This window comes from Microcaecilia unicolor, chromosome 10, assembly GCF_901765095.1.
Source record: "Microcaecilia unicolor chromosome 10, aMicUni1.1, whole genome shotgun sequence".
In the NCBI taxonomy this organism is placed as follows: Eukaryota; Metazoa; Chordata; class Amphibia; order Gymnophiona; family Siphonopidae; genus Microcaecilia; species Microcaecilia unicolor.
The window spans coordinates 203088359-203100402 of record NC_044040.1 but is presented as its reverse complement, the minus strand read 5'-3'; the positions used below and the strand labels follow the sequence as shown (position 1 = coordinate 203100402).

Genomic DNA, 12044 nt, shown 5'->3' with positions numbered 1-12044 from the left:
ATAACGGGTGGCGGTTAGGGCTTTGTGTGCTAATCCGTTTCAATGGCTATGTGCTAATGGTAAAATTAGGACGTGGCCAATTATAAAATAGGAATTTTGGTCATTTTATCCATGTGGTAGAAAAGGCTTTGGCGCACAGGAATGACCCCTGTAAGGGTACGCACGCTAAGGCCACTTTTTACTGCTGTTTGGGCAAAAGGGCCCCTCTGTGGAACTATGCACATTATAGACAAGAAATCTGTATCTTCTTCCTCTTAACCCTTGAGCGGTTCAACCTTTGTTTTTCCCTGTCTCTTTTTCAATGTAAACTGCTATGCTAGGCACTAGTAAAACTGGTATATTAAATTAATGAAGATAACATTTCCTATCTTATTACACATAAGGTCCATGTGGTAGTGGCGACAGTACCTAACAAGAACGATTACAGAAATCTAAGGGAAAATAATTTATGGAACGTGATCAAGCATATTTACAATATTTGAGAGCACAAAGATTTTCTCTTCTATGATTGTAACAACCCTCCCAACCTACAGCAGATATTGTCCACAGACAAGGTGTATAATGAAATATTAACATGAACATTAACATAGGGAGGATTTTACTGTTATACAACATAAATTAAAGATTTATCAGATGTGGACAGAAAGACATTATGACTTACCTGATAATGTTCTTTTCTTTCTGAACCAATGAGTGTTACCCTCTCGTGGAGGAAGAGTAAACTGAAGTTTGCCAGTGACATCACCAGCATAAGAAGAGGTGCTCCCTGGAACAATCCAGTATGCATTCTGGTCCCAAGCAGCAGCAGATCCCTTTGTAAACATACCCATGCCCCACTAACCACTGCAAATAAAATGATAAATCAAGCAAGCAAACCACCACAGAGTGGCACTCACTATCCTGAATACACCAGGATATAGCCATATCATGAGAACTCACATGGCTGGCAATCACAAAATGAACTTTTTTTTTTTTTTTTTTTTTAAGCACTGAAAAGGAAGCACTGAGCACACTCAGAACCTTGGGTCGAGGTCTCTCAAGGGCAGGACTTCAGAACAGTGGCGCTGACTAAAGAAAAAGATCAGGTCAGACAATTTCTCCTAATGTCAGCGCCACTGTTCTGAACCAATGGGATGTACTGAAGCAGATCTACTGGGCGGGGCAAGACAAGGCCCCTATATGACAGCTCTACCAAAGTCCGAGTGGGCTCTGTCCAGCAAACAAATGAAGCTACGACCATGTCACCACCCTACAGATCTCCCCAGGGGATACCATCTGGGCCTCAGCCCAGAAAGCAGCCTGAGCCCTAGTAGAGTGGGCTTTGAGCCCCTGACGCACTGGACAATTCTTGCCGCTGTAAGCAGACGCCGCCTTAATCCACCTCGCAATGAAGGCCTTCTGAGGGCCATGGAAAAGTAAAGAGGTGGGCCGAGAGAAAAAAATACAAACGTCCATCTCCTAGAGGTAGTACTTAAGCAGTGTCCTCCGGACATCCAGCTTGTGAAACCTCCAAACATGGACGGAGACACCACCCTCAGAAGAAAAGATGGTACCAAGGAGGAGAAAGGGATCCCGTCAAGATAGGGCATGCAATTCAAAAACCATCCTAGCAGAGGAGATGACCACAGAAAACACTGTGGAAGCCATGCAGAGGGGCTAAAATGTAGCCTCAGACAGCGCCTGGAGGACCAGATTGAGGTCCCAAGAAGGAAAGGAAGGACAAAGAGGGGGGCGCAGATGCACCACCCCCTTCAGAAACCAAGTTACCTCTCTAAGCAAAGCCAGAGAGATGCTCTTCCCCTTCTCCCGAAAGCTGGAAAGCGCAGCCACATGGATCTTCAGGAAGCTCAAGGCCAGGCCGTTCCAAGCCCTACTACAGAAAATCCAAAACATTGGGAACATCCAGGTAGATAGGAACCGTACCCCGCACCAGGATTCAAACACACGTCAAGACCTTGACTTAAGGCAGGGATGTAAAGGACCTCCTGAAGCAGGGTAGAAAGAACTGCAGGGGGAAAACCCACACTTCTCTAAAAGTCACCTCTCAATGGCCATACCAAAAGGAGTCTGGATCCTCCATCTCTACCGGCCCTCGCCTGAACAGATCCAGTCCCCCTGGATAGTGGAAATGGATCATCTACCAGTAGACACCGGAGCCAATGAGAGACTAGGTGCTCTGTATCAAACGCCCAAAACAGTCAGCTCCCCAAACGAGGAGTCTCGCACCCATGGTGATCAGGTGAGGAGGATCCAGAAGTACCCCTCTTGAAAGGTTCACTAGACTATCCCACCAGACCAGACTGATCCTCACCCTGAGTGTGAGCTGGAGAGAACGTTGGAATTCCTGAGAAGACAGTGACCACTGGGACAACAGAACTTGCACCACCTCCAGAGTCACAGCCATGGAACCTAAGAACTGCAAGTAATCTGTGAGCTCCGGAAGATCACACAACCAGCATAACTGTGACGAGAACATCTCTGCCCACTCCTACCTTTTCCATGGACTAGTCAGAACCCCCCCCCCCCCCCCAAACCTCAACAACAACAACAACAACAAAAAAACCACAGAGACACTTAAATTGTACAGTATATCAGAACACCTACCGTGGCCTTGATGCAGTTAAGCAACATGTTAAAATGCTGCGTTAAGTTTAGTGTACAGCATCCTAATGCATGTGCTAACACTTTTAGTCTCAATTACATACAAATCAGTTCCAAAAAGAAACCCAAAAGGTAAAAAAAAGCCCTATGCAATGTCCAAAACGGAAAAATAAAAAGTAGGGGTGGACAAAAAAACCAAAAAACAAAACTCACAGCCAAATATAGTACAAACAAATTTTATATTTGTCTGTCCTAATTAGATTGTAAGCTCTGTCGAGCAGGGACTGTCTCTTCATGTTCAAGTGTACAGCGCTGCGTATGTCTAGTAGCGCTTTAGAAATGATAAGTAGTAGTAGTCTTTGGGATTCCGGAATCTTGCTACTCTTTGGAATTCCAGACTCATGCTATTCTTCAGGATTCTGCACAGAATCTTGCTACTCTGAGATTCCGCACGGAATTTTGCTACTCTGAGAATCCAGAATCTTGCTACACTTTGTCCTTATCTCTTGTTTGTCCTGTTTCTCTGTCCTAATTAGATTGTAAGCTCTGTCGAGCAGGGACTGTCTCTTCATGTTCAAGTGTACAGCGCTGCGTATGTCTAGTAGCGCTTTAGAAATAAGTAGTAGTAGTATTCAGCATCAGTCATGTAATTGACCCGACATAGGGCCATGTTTTGACAGGACTTGCCCGTCTGCTCCAGGGGGTCATACACTGAATGGAAGAACACAAATGTAAGTGAAGAACAATTACGTTGGTGTATGTAAACTCCACTGAATCGCAGTGTCTTGAAACCAGACGCCGTAAAGTATGCCAAAAATTACTCTAAAACATAATTAGCTCAGCATTACAAAACAAATCTGAAAATACTGCACACACTGTCACAGTAACATGCAGTCATTTGCTGATCTGATGGAGGGAAGCAAGTTTTGGGGGGCAAATAAACAGTTCTATTCTGGCAATGGCAGCAATGCCATCAAGAAGGCATAAATTTGCAATTGAACTCCTGGTAAGAGCTCTGGTACAGAAAGGTCAACCTGGGAGTTGTTCCCTGTTTAAGCCATTCGCATGGAGAAGGTACCAGAAGCAACGGGATGATATGAGATTGCCAAGAGGAGAGAGCAGAGAGAAAAAAAAAAGGAACAAGTCCAAGGACACAGCTTTGCAGTACACTAACCAATAACAGAACAGCAGTGGAAATGGATCTTCCAAAAGATATGTTGAAAGTGCATTAGGAGAGGAAGGAAGAAAACCAAGACAGAAGAGAGTTGAAAGTGATTTTAAAAATGGCAGGGGCTGGAAGGCAGACTGTTGGTTGGACTGACACAATAGTCTTGGCTTGGCAAATAAATCAGCTGATTGGAACAATGTGAGCATGACTTTGAAACCTGTGAAGATGGCATAACAGCAGGATTTGAACCAGAGACAATCTGCAGACCAGAGGAAGTAAACCATGACAGTGGGTATGTACCAGGGTCAGACACATCTCATACTACAGGTGAGGGGATACCAGTGTATCCAGAGCAAAAGAGGGTAGAGAGTTGCAGGAAGAAACTGCCTCAAATGTCAATCGGATGGTAAAGGATAGGGGAGCCAACTGCTTGAATGTTCCTAAAGGTGTAGGCAATGACAAGTTAAGCTTGGTGAGGAAACTTAAGTGAGAAGAATCAGGTGGTGGTCCGTTCAGAGAAAAACAGCAATAAGTCAGAACAAGGCACTAGAGAAAAGTGACCAGGTCAAGGCAGGAGCCATGTTGATGTGTCAGGCAGTAGAGCCTAATCAGAGGCCGTATGAAGATAAAAGGGAAAGGAGTCTAGCAGTATGGATCTCAGAGGTGTCATCTATATGAAATCTGAATTCTCCCAGGATGAGAGAGTGGGAGCATGATAAAAAGAAAACTAGGAATCCAAGTCAGTTAAGGAAGGAGGAAAGAGACCTATCTAGCAACCTATAAGTAACAGGATGAATAGTTAGATAAAGCATATCTCAGAGGAGAAGAAAGAATGGGATTTGGGGGGGGGGGGGGGGGGGGGAGAGAAGAACCTTCCCAAAGAGGGAAAGGAGAAGCCCCACACCAGTGCCATGATCTTTTGGCTGAGATGGTTGGGGGGGAACAGGCATCCTCCATGAGTGTCAAGAGTTAGTTCAATCTTTTATTTCCTTCCATTTCATTTATACACCACTTCTGTAAGCAAAGGTTAGCTCCAAGCAATGTACGATAAATAATCATTTTATACAGTGCAATCTAAGAAGAGATCTAGGAGATGCTCCTGCTTACATGGACACTCATTAACTTGCCGCCCAGGAACTCCCGCAAGTCAGCTCGCACGTATCTCAATCTCCACTATCCAGCTCTCAGTGGCCTCAAATATAAGACTGTCTATGCTTCCTCTTTTTCTTACCTTAGCACTCAATCCTGGAACGGACTGCCCCAAGTGGTCAAATTCACCCCAGATCACCCGACCTTTAAGAAGCGGCTCAAGACCTTCCTTTTCGGTAGAGCATATGCTATGGGCCCTCCTGGTGTTACATCCCTCTGAGCCACAGCAGCCACATCGACAAATTGTCAGCTTCCCCTCTTTCCCTCTCCCTCCTGTTGTTCCTCTTTCCCTTCTCTGACGCTAATTCCTGTATTTTGTATTAATGTTGTTTAACAGACTATTGTACGCCACATTGAGCCTGTCCATGGGCGGGAATAATGTGGGATATAAATGCCATAAATAAATAAACATAAATCAACTGGATGATGAGGTGGAATAGCCTTGCAGTGTGGCTCCTTGTGTTCTTTACAAGTCACTTAACCCTCCATTGCCTCACGTACAAATTTAAACTTGTAAGCCCTCTGCAAACAGAAAATACGTACTGTACCAGAATCTAAGCTACAAGTGAAAAAGGCATGAGTTAAACCTAAAAAAGCCCATCCACCCCCCCCAAAAAAAAAAAAAAAAAACAGCTCAGCAACTACAATAAAACATTTTTTTAAATGAATATTTATCCACACTTAAAACTGGATATAGGCTAACAGAAAATCATTAACATGAACATATCAAATGTGACTTCATGGCTGTGGGAGAGAGGGTGAAGCAGACAGGTGCACAGGTGATGTTCTTGTTGATCTTTCCTGTTGAGGGTAAAGGCCAAGGCAGAGAAGCTCGCATCCTAGAGATGAATATGGGGCCGTGCAGATGATGTCATCAAGAGCATTGTGGCTTTCTGGACCATGGGATGCATTTCCAAGGGCTACTGAGCAGAGATGGTATCCATCTATCAAAGATGGGGAAGTAGTGTTTTCAGCAGCAGCCTGGCTAACCTACTGAAGAGGGCTTTAAACTATAACCGTCGGGGCAGGGTGATCAAAGCCCCCATGTAAATATAGCATTAAATACTTCTACATAAATGGAAAAAAGGGGCAACATCTGGAAAGCAGTGTATACTAACAACCGAAGTATGGGAAATAAGGTTTAGATTTGAGACTGTGATGTAAGAGGCTTATTTGGATTTAGTGGTGTTCACAGAGAACCATCACTGGGATATAGTTTTAGCAGGCTATAATGTGTTCAGGAAAGGCAAGGTAGGAAGAAAGGGAGGGGGAGTGGCATTATATGTTAAAGATACTATTAAAGCCACACAGTTGCAGGACCTACAGGGTAAGGAAAAGGCACTGTGGATCAATCTGGAAAAAGGGACTAGCAAATCTACTTATATTGGTGTGATATACAGGCCTCCTTCACAGACATAAGTGGATAGAGATTTAACTGAAGACATTCAAAATATAGCCACGAAAGGGGAAGTACTACTAATAGGTGATTTTCATATGCCAGATGTTGACTGGGGTAGCTTTATCTGCGGGGTGTTTTAGAAGCAGGGAGATCCTGGATTCTCTACAAGGAGAACTATTCCAGCATTGAATAATGGAATCCACACAGGACGAGGTCATACTGGACTTAGTGCTAACTAATGGGGAGAACATTTCTGATGTTATAGTAGCTGATTCATCTGGCATCCAGTGATCATCCTGATGGTGTGGTTTAATATTAAGTTGGATGTGGAGAGGGTTCATTCAAAGGTGAAGGATCTAGACTTCAAAAAATTAACTTTATTCAGATGGAAGGAATTGCTGTCTGGATGGAAACATCTGGAAGAAGCAGGAAAGCAGTGGGCAAAACTAAAAGAAGCTGTGTAAGGGCAACAAATCTTTTTGTAAGAAAAGTACAATATGGTAAAATGGGGTGACAAAACTTTTTTTTTTTAAGATATGTTAGTGATAGGAGGAAATGCAAAAATGGCATTATGAGGTTCAAGGATGAAGGGGAGGAACGGGATAAACTGCTGAGTGGGCTGCAAGAAGCCAAGGGAAGGGGGCATGTTTGCAATAGATGAATATAATGGGAAGGGACTTAGATCTCTGCTAAAGTTATTACTGGAGAGCAGTGAAGGTTGGAAGCAGCAAAAAGCCCTAAGGATTTACATGGTACCATGGAAGACAATAAGGAAGTGGTGAAAGTAGCAATGAAGAAGGGGATGGGGGTAGGATTTCTACAAGACAGCAAGATCTTAAACATTATTACGTGTCTCTAAACAGTGCTAATGGGCCAGATTTAGTAACTCGTGCTGAAAAATCAGCATAGAAAAAAAAATGTGTGTTGAGCGGTATTCTATAAAATGCACCTGCACTTTATACAACACCACCTAAGCCACACTTAAGTTGCCGGCACCTAAATTAGGTGCCGACTAGGCATATTCTATAACAATGCGCTTAATTCATAGGAACACCCTCGAAACATCTCCCAAGAAATACATTTACACATAGATAGTTATAGAATACGATCCACATGTAAATCCCACTTAAGGCAAATTTGCACTAATTATTGGCACTGATAGGCTCAATCAAACTGTGCAAGCAAATCGGCAATGCATGCTGATTTGCATGTGCAACTTTAGTCACCATATACAGAATCCGAGGCAATGTGTGTGAACAGGCGAATACAGGAATTTGGGAGAATAAGCAAAATATAGACGCAGGGCCAGGATAGCGGATAAAGTCCAGCTAAACACAGTAACGTGGTAGATGATGGCAGACAAAGACCAAAATGGCCTACCTTGTCTGCCCAGTAAAGTGGTTAAGGCTGTAATTGCTGCTCTGTGCAGGTTGCCCAGTTAGGGATAACAAGTCATTTCACTGTTTTAAGCTGCTGAAGTGCTTAATGTTTTAGTTTCCATCTTTTTGCTATGTAAGGGTCCCTGGGAATTCAAAAAGGAGTAAGATATACACATCACAGCTTCCCCACCTTCTTTGGGAGGGCAATCCTAATATCTATCACCCTTTCTGTGAAAAAAAAAATGTCTTCAAATTACTCCTGAGTCTATCTCCTTGCAACTTCACATCATATCCTATTAGTTCTATAGCTTCATTTGTTTTGGAAAAACATTATTCATTTGGATTAATCAGTATGAAAAACAGTCTAAGAGGCCCTTTTACAGAGCGGTGGTAAGCCCAATGTGGGCTTACCACATGCTAATCTGGAACCACTGTGGGCTCAACATGGGCACCGGCGGTAGTTCCAGCCCTGGCATGCGTCATTTGCCATGCTACAGAAAACAGCAAGGTATTTTCCAGCGCAGCGCTAACCCAGTGGAAATCTGACAGCACTGCGCACCACCCAGTTACTGCCAGGTTAGTCCAGAAGTCCTTAACACCACCTCAATGGGTGGCATTAAGTGCTCCACCCCTGCATGGCCACGTGGTAAGTGAAATCTTACCATGTGGCCATGCCATTTATTGGCATTTTTACCTGCTGCGGTAAAAAGGGCCACAACATGCGGCAAAAACGGCCTCCGCTGCTATCGCAGAGCCCTTTTACCACAGCTTGGTAAAAGGACCCTTAAGTAAACACTGGCCCTCAAAAGATCATGCCTCATTAAACTGGTTAGTCTATTTATTTTATTTTTGTTACATTTGTACCCCGCGCTTTCCCACTCATGGCAGGCTCTATGTGGCAGGCAATGGAGGGTTAAGTGACTTGCCCAGAGTTCACAAGGAGCTGCCTGTGCCGGGAATTGAACTCAGTTCCTCAGGACCAAAGTCCACCACCCTAACCACTAGGCCACTCCTCCACTCCACTATAAGTTGGTCGCCTGTCTATTATTTTAATCTGTCTTACAGTCAATCCATACAAGAACAGAGCAAAGAGTGGAACATTAAGTAAAATGTCATCAGTATTTTTTTCTTTACTACTTCTTGAAACTAAACAAATAATGCAAGAATAACAAGAAACAGCAGATTCACTTATCTGCTTCTCAGCTTATTGAGAGGAGGAGATTCTGTAGGCACAGATCTTGATCAGATGACATACCTTAAAATATTCCTCAGGTCTAGTCTGCAGAGGCCTCTTTTCCTACATTTGAAAGGAATAACTTTTTGCCTTACCCTTTTGGTGCCAAGGATGTGGAACAGGAGAGCAGTAGAGATATAAGAACCTTAGACCTCTGTTAGGGGTCCTTGAAACCTCACTGGTCTCCTGTTCCAGTAATGGTTCCCAAGCCAAAACATTTTGCCCACTCCATCCTAGACCCTACCTTGATGCCTCCAAAGAACATCAACAGGATAAATATTCAAGAGACTCAATAAACTGCATGATTTCATGCTCCCCTAAAACAATAAGCATTTTTAGCAACATGCGCTAATTGTGTAGATGCCCCAAATATTCCTATGAGCACAGTTATCACACATTAGCACACTTTAGTAAACAGGGCCCTTAAAGTGCCCATGAATCTTACCTACCACTGCTGCCTTTAACTAAAGGTGATGCTGGGAAAGGGAAAGCGAAAGAGAAATCCACCTCTATCTCAATAACAATGCTGTGTCATCACCAAGGTATGAATCTTGAACGTTGGATAAGTGAGACTCCACTGCAGTAGTATTGGACATCAAGAGCTTTTGTTGATTAGATCCCACAGAGTCTTATTCCGTTTTACTTTTAACCAGTGCGTATTTCCTAGTAAAAAAAGGTGCTGGTACTCAAATGCTAGGCCACTCTTCAGGGGTGGGGTAATCACTGAGGGACACATCCCACAATAGCCAAGCCCCTTGCAACCGGTCACAGAATGTATGACAAGGCAGGATTGGTGTGTAGAGCTTCAGCTCTTTCAGTAAAACTTGGGGTCCATGGGTCAATTTTAGCAGACAACAGAAAAGGTGCCGGTACTCACTACCCCCAAGTACCCCTCAAAAAAAGCCCTGCTTTTACTACTACTACTACTTTTTATCATTTATATAGCGTTACAAAGTGTAGGCAGTCCCTGCTCAAAGAGCTTACAATCGAATAGACAAAAAATAAAGCAAGCAACTCAATGTGTAGAGGAAAGAGGAGAGGAGGGTAGGTAGAAGTGAGAGGTTACAAGTCAAAAGCAATACGTGTCACAAATTATTTAATTTTAACAACATATTCAGCTTTTATATAATGAAAAGGAGGACTACAATATAAAAAGCATTAAAAAGAATATAAACAAAGTAACTGTATAGAAGCAAAACCAACATAAAACAATGTCGGTTAATTCCTGGAGATGGGGATTCAAAATATAGTAAGAAAAACAAAAAAAACCAACCCAACGTATATAAAACAAATACAAGCCTTGAAGTGGTTAGAAAAAGTACATACTAGCAACGTCTCGTCCTGGTCTCAAATCCTCATTCCGTGTCAAAGAGCCACTTCAGTTCATCTGAACTTATCATCCTCCTCCTCCTTCTTACTTCTGCCGCTCCCTCCCGGCAGTGACAACAAGCAACTCCTCGCACTGGCACAGCCACCCCCGGACTTGCACAGCGCTTCATCCGCCTTTTCTGCGGTTATTTTGCTCTGAAGCTGCAGCGAGGAGGAAGCACCGAGGGGCCCGGGCGGAGTCGGGGGGGTGGGCCTGGGGCGGCCACAATCCCACTCTCCCCCCACCCCCGGAGGAGCAAGGGAAGGGTCCCGGCCAGCTACCCTCTAGCGCACCGGGGAGGAGCCCCGGCCCTGTTCCCGTCCACCTCGCTCAGGGCCAAAACTAAACATCCGGCGCGGCCCGGGCCCGGCCCTTTCTCGGGCTATTTGTTTGGGGTTTTTTTTTTTTTTTACCTAGTGGCCGCTCCGCTTCCTGCATCCGGCGGCAAATCGCGCGACAAGCGCGGCCCGCCCGACAACAGCCCTGAAATAGCGCGAGACCTGCTGCTCTTTATCTCGAGAGACTTTGGCCTGCTGTCTAGACGACGTCACGTGACACTGAGACGTCATCATTTCTTTGCAGAACTTCTTAGGGAAATAAGCTGGAGCTGGGGAGTTCGCGGGAGAGGCTCTTTCTCATTCATTTAACACCTGTCCGTGTGCGTCAGTTCTTCTTCCCTACAGAGTTTTCGACAAGGAGTCTGATTAGGATTAAAATACCCGAGAGACGCAGTGTAAAAAGAAAAAAAAAAACCTCTGCCACATGGTTTATGGAACTTTACAAATTAAGGTTGCCATATGTTTTGAACTTATTATTCTATGCTATCCATTTGCAAAATAATGTTACTTGTGCTATTGTTATTATCTTAGACTGTATTTCAAACTGCACATCACTTATGAGATATCCCGTGAGATTGTTGTTCGGAGAATCTTTGGCTGTTTGTGCATTTCTCTTGCTAATAAAAATATTTTTTTAAAATATGGATTTTCCTAGCTATAGTATGTACACAGGGGTTGTGCTCTAAATTGATTGGCTCGAGGGCTTGAGCCTCAGGCTAATCAAAATAGCTAGCTTTTTGGGACCTCGTGGGGTGAGAGCAGAAAAGGGAGCAGATCGTTATCCTGGTTACATCATCACTCTCCTCTTTCTTGGTTTAGCAGGCAAAATTGGGACAGAATAGGAAGGGAGAAAGAACTGCAAGTTGAGGTGTTTACCTGTCTTATTTAGATTGTGAGCTCTTTGAGCAGGGACTGTCTTTTCGTGTATGTTGTACAGCGCTGCGTATGCCTTGTAGCGCTATAGAACTTATTAGTAGTAGAGGAGAAAGTAGATTCCAGCATGAATGGGGGAACTGAAGGGCCCTAGCAGAAAGTTAATGCAGGTAGAACTAGCGTGTGGTTAACAAGGCAGTTTTGTTGCTCAAGGACGGACACAGTACTTGTCAGCGCTGTAAAGTAGAGAGGTCAGCAGTGAGCTTGGCAATACTGAACTAGTAGGTCAAGACTTGAATCAAGATTTGTTAAAAGTTCAAACAGGCCAAAACCCGGGTCAAGACAGGACCAAGGTTCCATCCAGGGAGTGCATTCCAAAGAGTGGGGGTTACTCCAGAGAAAGCTCGCTGTTGGGTACCACAGGGCATGATGTCCTTTGGAGAGGGTGTGGTTAGGGATACTCCTTGGGAGAACCTTAGTGACATATTAATCTTCATTACCAAACTATTCAAATGGGTCCCACAGCACCAAATC

The 12044-nt window shown here is 44.0% G+C and overlaps 1 protein-coding gene across 1 annotated transcript in view; it reads right to left on the bottom strand.

Annotated features, from left to right (window-relative positions):
• Positions 1 to 11225, bottom strand: part of PIK3CA (phosphatidylinositol-4,5-bisphosphate 3-kinase catalytic subunit alpha) — an 83246-nt gene extending 72021 nt beyond the window's left edge. Inside the window, 1 exon segment of the mRNA XM_030215780.1 lies at positions 10713 to 11225. The gene's annotated coding sequence lies outside the window, so the exon portion shown is untranslated.
• Positions 11226 to 12044: the final 819 nt, after the last annotated feature.